General features: G+C 39.0%; 1 protein-coding gene across 1 annotated transcript in view; it reads right to left on the reverse strand.

The window, feature by feature from the left end:
- LOC147700838 (DBH-like monooxygenase protein 2) overlaps window positions 1-12,446 on the reverse strand; it is a 187,402-nt gene that overhangs the window by 31,862 nt on the left and 143,094 nt on the right. The window lies entirely within an intron of this gene.

The raw sequence follows: 12,446 nt of genomic DNA on the forward strand, positions 1-12,446 counted from the left end.
TATTGTACCTGCACTTGTGTTTGTGGCTAGGCCATTCCTTAAGTATATGACTAATAACTACAATAATTTCAGTGCTGCAAAGTGAGTACATGTTGAATTTATATGTGCTTAGGTATTGCAGATTGATAGGATACGTAGATAGTGCTGGATGGGTGATTGGAAATGTGCATGGAACAGACAGGAGGATTCCTAGGTTGAATGGGTAGTACTTTACTAAGTAGCTGGTTAGAGGTTTATATATATATATATATTCACTGAAAAAACCATAGGTTATAGACCATATATAGTTAGGGATTAGCATTTAAAAAACCTTATTTTATTTGCACAAAACCATTGAAATTCCATATATAGTTAGTTGCACTAACTATATATCGCGGACCCGCAATCCACTGCTAATGATGTCACATATTACATCATTCATGACATGGTCAGTGACATCACTGATGACCGAAGAAGAATTTGTTGCAGTGATTTCCCTTTTTAATCTAAGTGTCAAATGTTGTGTTTTTGATTGTATTTTGTTGTGTCTGCTTATATGGTGTTTGCCAAATACAGAATAAAGCTATCTTTGACTTTGACTTTGACACTGATGACATCTCAAATGACATCACTGATGACATAACTGATGACATCACTGATGACAACACCCAGTGACTGTATGTTTCTGTAAAGTTAAAATATGTCTTACATATTGAAGAATGAGTGGATGTATAAGTGTCTGGATGAAGGATTTAGTAGGTGCATGACTGACTGTATGAGAGAATAATTAAATGTGTCTCACTGAGTGTATGGGTTAGTGATTAAAGTGTCTTAATTTGGCAATCATTATTTATGTTGTTCTGTAAACTGCTGCATGTTTAAATCAGTAGCTATATCAGTAACTATATGGGTTATTGAATGGTTGCCCAAGTATTTGTATGGGAGACTGAGTATGTGTGTGGGTGGCTGGGAGGTGTATAACTCTGTGCATAGATGTGTTTGCAGTTGATTCCCTAGGTGTATGGGTTTAAAAGTGCATGTAGAAACAGCTGTATGGACAGTTGACTGTGTGCATGAGTATATTGGTGAGTGAATGGATATCTCAGTGCTACATGTCAAAGTAAGTACATATGTAAAACACACTCCATGTGAGAGTTGACATATATAAATAACTGAACATAAGAGCCAGTGAATGTGTGAGTGGCTGTATGAATCATTGTGAACTTGTATCAAGGATTGTATAAGAGAGTAAATATGTGTTACTATATGTTTGAATAAGTAAGGTGTGTATAACTGTATAGTTGAGGAAATGGAGATGTGATTGATTCTCTGCATGACTGACTAGGTGTGTGAGTAACTCCATGGATGTGTGACAGTCTGTGAGTGCCTGTTTACACTGAGTGTATCTAAGGTTATATTAGAGTCTGAAGATGTATTATCACATAAATGATATCATCAGTGATGTAATCAGTAATGTCAAATGAGATGTCAGTGATGTCATCAGTGATGTCATTTGAGATGTCATCAGTGATGTCATCAGTGATGTTATTTGAGATGTCATCAGTGATGTCATCAGTGATGTCACTGACGATGTCATGAATGATGTAATATGTGACATCATTAGCAGTGGATTGCGGGTCCGCGATATATAGTTAGTGCAACTAACTATATATGGAATTTCAATGGTTTTGTGCAAATAAAATAAGGTTTTTTAAATGCTAATCCCTAACTATATATGGTCTATAACCTATGGTTTTTTCAGTGAATTTTCAAGGTTTTGTAAATGCAAATTCCTAACTATATATGGTCTATAACCTATGTTTTTTTCTGTGAATTTCATTGGTTTTTTAAAAGCTAATATCTATAGCTGTAAAATATATTCTTTATTAAGTGACGTATCACGTAGCCCGTGAGACGCCTCATGATGCATCGCATAACCGTGATGTATCGTCTCTGCAGCGCAAACCAAACCCAAAACGTAAGCGCGCCAGAACACGCTTAAAGATATATATATATATTTTTAACCTTAATTATACAAAATCCACACGTGCACATATCACAAACGTTCAAAAAACACAATATGTCGGACTCCCGTTACGCTGCCGGTTAGCTGCCCGGTTAACGTACCAGGAAGCACCTTTACCTCGAAAAATCGCATTTTTTTTTCTTTTGCCCCGCAGGGAACTTTAATAGCCCCCTCATCAATCCTAGGGGTTCAGGAGGGGTCTGCCTTACCCCTTTCATTCATTTACACCTTTTTTTTCCACCTCTTGTCTCTCGATCCTACCGAGAGACAAGATGGCGGCCGCTCCGGACTGTTTACAATGTTGACAGCCAATCAGCTACTCCTCAGACTCCCGTTACACTGCCGGTTAGCTTCCCGGTTAGCTGCCTGGTTAGCTGCCCGGTTCGGGTACCAAGACGCGTCTCTACGGCGAAAAAATCTTTTTTTTTTTTTCTTTTGGCCCCGCGTGGCTTTATAATATCCCCCTCATCAATCCTATGGGGTAGGAAGGGGTCTACCTTGCCCTCTTTCCTTCATTTCCCCCTTTGTTTTGGTCTCCTCTTGTCTCTCGATCCTACCGAGAGACAAGATGGCGGCCGCTCCGGACTGTTTACAATGTTGACAGCCAATCAGCTACTCCTCAGACTCCAGTTACACTGCCGGTTAGCTTCCCGGTTAGCTGCCCGGTTAGCTTCCCGGTTCGCGTACCAAGACGCTTCTCTACGGCGAAAAAATCGGATTTTTTTTTTTTTGGGGCCCCGCGTGGCTCTATAATATCCCCCTCATCAATCCTAGGGGGTCAGAAGGGGTCTACCTTGCCCCCTTTCCTTCATTTCCCCCTTTGTTTTGGCCTCCTCTTGTCTCTCGATCCTACCGAGAGACAAGATGGCGGCCGCTCCGGACTGTTTAGAATGTTGACAGACACCGGAGAGCCAATCAGCTTCGCTTCGCAAAGTTCCGATACGCGAAAAGTTCGCGAACCGGAGCGCTACCCGGAGCGCTGTTACAGATATATATCTTGTTTTAAACGTTAATTTCTCAAAATCCACTGAAGCACATATATTGAGACCTAGCAAAGGCACATCGGGCTAACAGTCCCTACAATTTTGCCAAGTTTCGTGGAAATCCATTTAGCCGTTCGGGCTAAAAGTGAGGCCAACCGCCCTATTGAAATTAACATGGGAAAAACGCGTTTTGGGACCCCCCTTTTTTCTCGGCCCCCCCTTGACAAACCCCCCCCCAAATTTCCAGGAGCTGCTCAGAAACAAAATGTGCCATTTTCCTGAAAATGTCAGCCAATTCCGTCCACAAACGCCAAAGTTATTAGGCATAGAATTTTCAAAAGTTCCATAGAGAAAAAATCCTAACTATATATACCTACTGGCTATCGCCAGTAGGTAATATATATATATATATATAGATATATATATATCTATATATATATATATATATAGTGCACAGCTGAATGTAGTTGTGCATTGATGTTGTTTGGATTACTTAATATTACCGTGACGGTAGTACATATCCAAAAATGCTAAACATTTTTTTCAGGTATTATACATGAGTAGGTATTGGTGGAGTGATAGGATAAGTAGCTAGTGCTGGATGGGTGATTGGGGAAATGCATGGGACAGACAGGAGAATTCTTACACTGCAAAAGTACTACCTGGATATTTAGGAGAACGTATCAATGGTATGTAGCTGGTTAAAGGTCTGCATATATTGTACCTGCACTTGTATTAGTGGCTAGGCCATTCTTCAAGTATATGACTAATAACTCAAGCAATGTCAGTGCTGTAAAGAGAGTGCATGCTCAATTTATAAGTGCTTAGGTATTGGTGAAGTGATAGGATAGATAGATAGCACTGGATGGATGAATGGAGAACTGCATGGGACAGACAGAAGGATTCCTAGACTGTATAGGTACTGGGTATTTAAAAGACTGTATCAATGCTATGTAGCTGATTAGAGGCCATTCCTTAGGTATATGACTAGTAACTAGAATAATTTCAGTGCTGCAAAGAGAGTGGCGGAGTGATAGGATACATAGATAGTGCTCTATGGGTGATTGGAGAAATACATGGCACAGACAGAAGGATTCCAACACTGCATACGTAATAACTGGGTATTTTGAAGAGGGTATTAATAGTATGTAGCTTGTTAGAGGTCTGCATTCATAGTGTACAAAACATTGTACCTGTACTTGGGTTAGTGGCTAGGCCATTCCTTAAGTATATGACTAATAACTGAAGTAATTCCAGTGCTGCAAGGAGAGTGCATGCTAAATTTATAAGTGCTTAGGTATTGGCAGAGTGATAGGATACATACATCGTGCTGGATGGATAAATGGACAAGTTCAAGGGACAGACAGAAGGATTACTAGACTGCATAGGTACTAACTGAGAATTTAAAAGACTGTTAGCTAGATTCATCAAAGTCCCGATTTGCGAGTCCTTAAATAGCGATTATTAAGGAATCGCTATTAAGGACTTGCAAATCGGAATTCATGTAGAAATCGCCTTAGGCCCATAGGAAGGAATGGGGAGTTATTCCATATTTGCGATTAGCAATTTGCTAATTGCAAATAAGGATGCAATTTCAAGGGTGCCAGGGGTGTCTAAAGGACACCCTGTAGCACCCCTGAAATGTGAATTTACACTGATGTTGTGCACACACATGTTTAAAGGACATGTGTGTGTGTGTAACATGCAACTTAGAAAAATGCATTTAAATGCATTTTTCTAAGTTTTCGCTATTTACCATGAGGTTTGACTTTGTGGTAAATAGCGCTCCTAAATTGCGAATTCGCAATTTTTAAATGCTTCATGAATAGCATTTAAGGAATCTCTAAAAGAGATTCCTTAAATGCTAATCCTCGCAAATTTGCGAATTCTTTATTAGCGATTTTTGCATTTGGGATGATGAATCCCAAATGCAAAAATTGCACTCGCAAAGGGCCAGATTCTCAGAATCTGGCCCTTTTGCGAGCGCATTTCGCTTGATGAATATGGCTGTGTATCAATTCTATGTAGCTGATTAGAGGTCTACATGCATAGTGCATAGAATATTGTAGCTGTACTAATATTGGTGTGTCTATGGTTTCGAGAATGGTAATCTGTATTTTATGGTGTGAGGAGGTGCATCAGATGATCATGTGGATGATGTTATCAGTGATGTCATTTGAGATGTCATAAGTGATGTCATGAGTGATGTCTCTTACCATGTCATGAGTGATCTAATATGTGACGTCATCAGCTCTGCATTGCGGGGGCATGAGTTATAGTTAGCACAAGTAACTATAATGGCCGAATTTGTCTTTTTTTTGTGTTAGTGAAATGTCCAACTAACTATGACGTCCATGAAACCAGTGTTTTTTTCAGTGAATTTCTGAGGTTTTTTAAAAGCAAATTTCAAACTATAATGTCCCTGAAACGCATGTTTTTTTCAGTGAATTCTATATATATGTATTTAATATCCTCTCACTTTTACAAGTAAGGAATAAGCTCTCAGGTTGTAATTTGGAAGTATTGAATCTGCAAAGGACGTGAGCACGAATTTCGGCTCTTCCGAACCTTGATAATGATACAAAACGTCATTGTAGCATCCTTATTTAAATGTACAAATGCATCCAGTTGACAACATTAACAAAGTACTACATATTTCTTTAATCCAAAAAGCTGGCTGCCATATTGGCCTGGTTTCTATGTGAAAATTCAGGAGTTGATACAATAAGGAAAAGAAAACAAGTGTTAAGATGCACACAATGCATATGGCTGGGTTCAGACTGGAATGGCATGGTGAGCAAAAAAACAATGGATTTAGGCCCAGATCTCTGTCCTGGGGTGAATGTATGACATGGTTCTGCATTCTGTCCTTCTACTGTTTTTGCATTTGTCACCCCGAGTCGGACGGGTATGCTCAGACATGAGTCTTGTGCACTCCATGCAACTGGAATCAAGTTATCCTGGCTGATGAGGGCTGAAAGCCTGAAACCAGTCCTAGGATGCTTGTTTCCAGTCCAGGGAGGACCTGGGTTGGCAGTTCGGGCTGAACTGTTCCCTTGGGGCACAGGGTCAAGACTGATTTGCATATGGCTGGGTTCAAACTGAAATGGCATGGTGAGCAAAAGAATGATGGCTTTAGGCCCAGATCTCTGTACTGGGGTGAATATATGACATTGTTCTGCATTCTGTCCATCAACTGTTGTTTTTGCACAATGTCATTTCAGCATATCTTGCCCGTGACCGCCATACTTGTATGTTCGTCAACGTGACTTATTCATTATACTTAAGATTGCAAACATCCACATAAACAAAGGACTACACATTACTTTAAAGTGAAAGGCTTTCGGCCATATTAATCTGGGCATGTTGCGTATTTTAATGGTTCATACACAAAAGAAAAGAAAAAAAGCTTTGGGTGTAGCACTGCAGGTTTCCATCACACTCCAAGATATCGGCTAGAAGGGCTCAGGGGGTTCTTCCATGAGAAAATGTTGAATAAATTGAGATAAAATGTCACACAAGTTGGCTAAAAAGCTAATGGTGTGTCAATCCAATGTAGCATGATGCTACCCAGGAGCTAGACCTATCTATATGAAATTGGTGTACCTCCTTATACGTAGGTTATGCTGCTGCCAGACTTTTGCAAGAGTTACTTGCAATATGACATTGACATAACTGTCATTTTCACTCATACACTTGCTCACATGCTATCTATCTCTTTCTCATACACATAAACACACACACACACACACACACACAATACAGTTGTAAGGCGCTTGCCACTCTGGTCTATCTCCAATATCTGGCCCGATGGAATGTCATAAAGGACTGTCACTCACAGTTTTACTATTCTGACTAGGAGGCAAAAATAGCACTTTCAAGAATGCAACATAATTCTAAAGAATGCCAGGGCTATCGGTGCTTATCCTTTTGTCACTCTAAGTTCTTTTTTTTCATTCTCTCCAACAAATCTGACATCTTTTTTTTCTACTGTACCAAGATATCGAACTGCATTATGATGCTACTAAATTATAGCAGGGAGGCTCTTGAGGGTGCTGCTCCTCAAGGCTATCTTAAATCGACAGCATGTTAGTGGGTGTGATTCCTCTTCTTGAATACTGGGTGGGTGGGTGGTTTCCCGATTTTAGGGCTCTGCTTCTTTCCGGTTTACCTGTGGGATACAGGAGTGCACTGGGGTTTTAAAGTACAGGGGTATAGATTATATCAGATGTAAACAATTTGATAAATCGTGATGTTCATTATATTTATGTAGCAAGTTTATTTTTTCTAATGCCTGTATTTTGGCTTTCTTTTTCTTTAAACCTCTCAAGGGATAATCGCTGTTGAAAGGCAAAACCTACGCATAGTATGAGTTGTTATGCGTCTTATAATGGGGGGAATTAGGTGTATTATCTGGAATGTAGCAGGGCTGAATTCGCCATCTAAATGTCAGTTGATCAGGGAAGAGCTGAAACTTTATAAGCCACATTTGAAGAGACGCACCTGGCCTATAAGGATAGAGGTCTGCGCAAACAGCTAGGTTTTGAAACACTTGTATGTACCTCACATGGCACTGCAATTAGAGGGGCAGCAATCCTTAAGGATAAACTGTTAGTCCGCAAAAACTTAAAACCGCTTCTGATCCAGGTGGTTGATGGGTCTTGGTACAACTCGAAGTATATAAGGAAAAATATGTCTTTTGTCCGATCTATGGTCCAAACGTGGACGATTACATCCTGTCTAACAAATTAATGCTAGACTTATTTGATTGGCAAGGAGAAATCAGTATTGCAGGGGACTTTAATTGCACTTTAAACTATGACGGTGATGCAACTAATAGGTCAGATTTCCCTAGAATGCTAAGGGTTCGTGAGTCAATTTTTTAATTATCTCAAAGCCATGGTTTGACAGATGTATGGCGGATGTTACATCCTACTTTGCCAGGTGATACATATTACTCTGCAGCCAATCAACATTATTCAAGAAGAGATCTGGTTACTAATAGTATTTTAACAAGTGCTCAAACAGAGGTTTGACCTTGAATAACCTCTGACCATAACCCTGCTTTGTTAAGCTTTCAGTCAACAGCTACAGACAAGAACTAGCGATCGTTCTAATTTTCTAGATACCTATTGATTGGCCAAGAAGTTATAGCATACACTCAATGGAGCATTGCGGAGTTCTTGTGGTCCAATACTAATACTGCTTCTCCTGTCATAGTATGGGACACAATGAAAGCATATATACGGGGTACTATTCAACAGTATATTTATCAAATAAATAGAACTCAACAGAACAATCTGAAACTAAACTGTGATACTCCAACTTGCCTAGAAATGATGCACGCAGAGGAATTTAAGTCTGGCGGCCAAAACATTGATTTAATATATGCATCTTTAATTGACTTGTGTTCACTTATGAGTAGGAAGCTTAAGGAAAAAATAGCAGCTGCTTTTAACAAAAATTGATCCTATTAATATAAATATGGGGACCAAGTCGGGAGAATCTTGTCATACCAGATTGCGAATAAAAAAATCTAAAAAGCGGATAGACACAATAGAATGTAGAGCTGGCCGAGAACACACATCACCTGACTCAATCTTAGAACAATTTACTCAGTTTTATACTCAACTCCACACCCTCCCTGGCAACATTGATAAAAGTACATTAGACAAATACTTACATCTTGGGGAACTCTCATCATGAAAGTACAGAGGCAGCGGACTGTCTTCAGCAAGATAATACTAATGAAGAACTACTATCTGCCATAGCTGCGCTGTCTTCTGGCAAGGTTGCAGGTGATAATACTCTGCCAATAGAATTTTACAAAAATCTTAAACAATTCTATTCTTTCGCTACTTTGGGACCTTATATACCAGATAGGAGAAGTTGGGGAAGCTTCCAAGTCCTGGGAAATGAGGAACACTGTTTTTTTTCTTAAAATGGGGAAACCTGCGGAAGACTGTTGGTCCTACCGCCCGATATTCCTTATTAATCCTGAGGCTAAAATCAATGGCAAAATACTGGCTAACCATTTAACGCCCTCCATGACGGACCTTGTATCTGATAAATATCATGGGTTCCTAATGGATGGAGATACTACTGCTCATGTTAATACAGCTATAACAGCATTTGATATTGCTAATAAAACATCTAGCAATGTAGGGATGGTCCTTTTAGATGCATTAAAAATTAACCCACATGTGAAACTTCTATATACCAACCAACATTCATCTTCTTTTACGACATGTTGTGGTACCCGGCAGTGGTGCCCACTCACTCCCCTGCTGTTTGCTCTATGAATAGAGCCATTCATAAATGCACTAAACCAGAACACTCGCATTATCCCATTTAGTAATGGGATGTGTCAATTTAAGGCTATTGCGAATACCAATGATATTGCGTTATTTACATCCAACCCAGTATCAGCACTGAGCACAATTCAGGAAGAAGCAACATCGTTTGGTCACTTCTCAGGTTATACACTCAATTTCCATAAAACTCAAATTCTTCACAATTTGGATTTGCCTACCCTTTTAATTGAAGGGTGTGCAGTTGTAACTTTCCTGGGGGTTCATATTTCTGCTACCATTAAACAAATCTGGAGACCTAATTATGAACCATTACTAGTAATGGAATAAACTTCGAATAACTATTATCCACATGATTGATATAATAAAGATGATGTCAATTCTACCCAAGTTTTTATACTAGTTCCGAGCCATCACTATACGTGTTCCCAACTACTATTGTAAAAAAACTGGAAGGTGCAAGCAATATTTTTATTTGGGGCTTCAAGCAAGCACGTCGAGTGATATGTTCTCTTGAACTTCCCTATAAGCTAGGTGGATTACAACTCCCTGATTTCAAACTTTACTTTTGGGCAGCATTTACTGGGCTCCTGCAAAGCTTATACAACCATATTTTGGCCTCTCTCTGGCATTGGATACAGACAGCAAAATGTTTTTGTATAGGATAAATGATCCTTACTATTACAAAAGGGTCCCCTTTCAGACCATTAGACATATGGTCCACATATGGCACGACATTCTTGATTACTGCTCAAATACTCCTAAAGATCTCACACAGCATGACTATTTTAGATTATGGAATAATCCAATTCTCCCAAGCATATTTCAAGATTTTACCGCTTGTAGATGGGCAAGGTGTGGCATTGAGCGGCTTCTCCAGCTTAATGATGCTAATGGTGTTCGTACCTTCGCATCACGTCAATACACATTTGATCTCCCACAACAATTTTTTTTAATACTTACAAATTAGAGATTATTTCTTAAAATTCACAACGAGTGATGCTTCCTCACTCTCATGAACTATTGACATATTTTTAAATCTCTTGCTAAAAGCTAGAATAAGCTCAATATATCTCCAACTCTGTAGCTTCAAAGGTGGTGATACTTGTTGCCTGGCTTCCAAATGGAGTCAGACATTAGCTACTACTACGGACACTTTTGAGATAGTCTCTGCTCTAGATACCTAGGATAGTTATATTCATTCTATAAGCTTACATATGCTGCAACTATTTAGAACTATTTGTATGCTCTATTATACCCATGAAAGGATTATTAAATGGCAGCAAAACGCACAGCGGGGTGGGTGATGACGCAGACAGATCATGTTGTTCCAAATGTAGCTTTATGGCAGCTAATATTCTTCATATGTTCTGCACCTGCCCTATGCTGACTGATTTTTGGGAAAAAGTCACACAATATATTGCTCAATGCTTGGGCTCTGATCTCCTGCTCACTAACAAAGAGATTATGCTAGGTTTTAAGGAGAGTGAGAATCATGCCATGAGAAGCATCTAATGCATTGCATTCGTTGCTGCCTATCTGTGTATAGCCAGAGTATGGATTATGCCTAATCCACCTACTTTTTTTAATGTTTGGCTTTTATGAAAGACATATCTGAGAGGGAGACGGCACTGGCCAAAACTAGAGCTATACTCTCAATGCGAAAATTTAACCACATATGGAAATTTCATTTGGGATCTGTGTGATCCCCCAGACATATATACGTACACAGTTACTTTTAACTTTTCCTTCAGTTCGACATGATTATTTCATATATGTATACAACTATATGTTATGGTTTACTTATTTGATACTTATGTACTCTCTGTATTGAAAAAAAAGAATGAAAAAAGGAAAAGTAGAGAAAAAAGCAAAAAAAAGTAAACCAGACTTGAATGGATCGTAGCAAAGATAACAAGAAAGTCAAGCGTGAGCAAGGAAGAAAATACCCTAAGGAAATGAAAGAGGAAGTGCAAGAGGATATCATATAGAAGGTTAAGACCGAAGTGCAAGAGAAATGGAAAGAAAATTTAGAGAAAATAGGCAAGACATGTACAAGAAGTACATGTAAGAAAATTAGACAATGTAGAGGCGATGCATAGACAAATACACATAATATATCTCACCCACCCATCATCCTCGTATAATTCTTTTTTTTATTTAACACCAGAACTGACTTCCCCAAAATACAGGTGAATAATGGACCAGAAACAACATGGAACATATACACCCAACATCAAACAAAAAAAATAGTTAGTGGATATAAGGAAAAGAATGTTGACTGCTAACTATACAGCCACATAGGCCTAGGGACAGACAATCACACAAGTGTGGCACACAGTGAAAAAGATATACAAAACAACAAACGCAAAGAATAGGAAAAATCAAACACTGTCAGCAAACAAATGTAAGCATGTACCACAGTGTACACAAAAACAAAGGCATGCACATGGGACTAAAACCCATTAGAACCCAGCATGGGGTTAGAAACTCAAACATAGTCACAAAAAACATGGGATTTGTACTCATAAGCAATAGAAAACATGGTATTGGAACCCATTAGAACCCCTATGTGGTGGTTAGAAGATGAACAAAACAAATATATACATGGAACTTGTACCCATTAGATCCCCTAAGTGGTGGTTAGAGCGTGAACAAAACAATTGAATACATGGAAATTGTACCCAGTAGAACCCCTAAGTGGTGGTTACAGCGTGAACAAAACAATTGAATACATGGGACTCATACACATTAGAACTCCTAAATAGAGGCTAAACCTGTAAAGGGGTGGACCCCTTGAAACAACCCTCCTGTAAGGGAAAAGACTAACTGTGTTGGTTTGGACTAAAACCTGCAAACAGTGAAAACTGTATTGAATGGGACTTAAACCCATAACTATGTTGAATGGGACTAAAACTGAAAACCAATTAAAGCTGTGTTGAATGGGACTACCGCACCAAACAACGATCCATTCTGGGATAAACAAGAACATGTAAATACTGTCAGTATAACAACAAAACAGACATAAAGAACCAGGGGCATTTTATAATATTATAATTATATAAGGCTTAGTGAAGGCAAAATTGCCATAGACAACAAAGTACTTTGCCGGCAAGTGACCTCTCACTCGTGTCATGAAATAGTGTC

The sequence above is a fragment of the Lissotriton vulgaris genome, chromosome 7, assembly GCF_964263255.1.
Source record: "Lissotriton vulgaris chromosome 7, aLisVul1.2, whole genome shotgun sequence".
NCBI lineage: Eukaryota > Metazoa > Chordata > Amphibia > Caudata > Salamandridae > Lissotriton > Lissotriton vulgaris.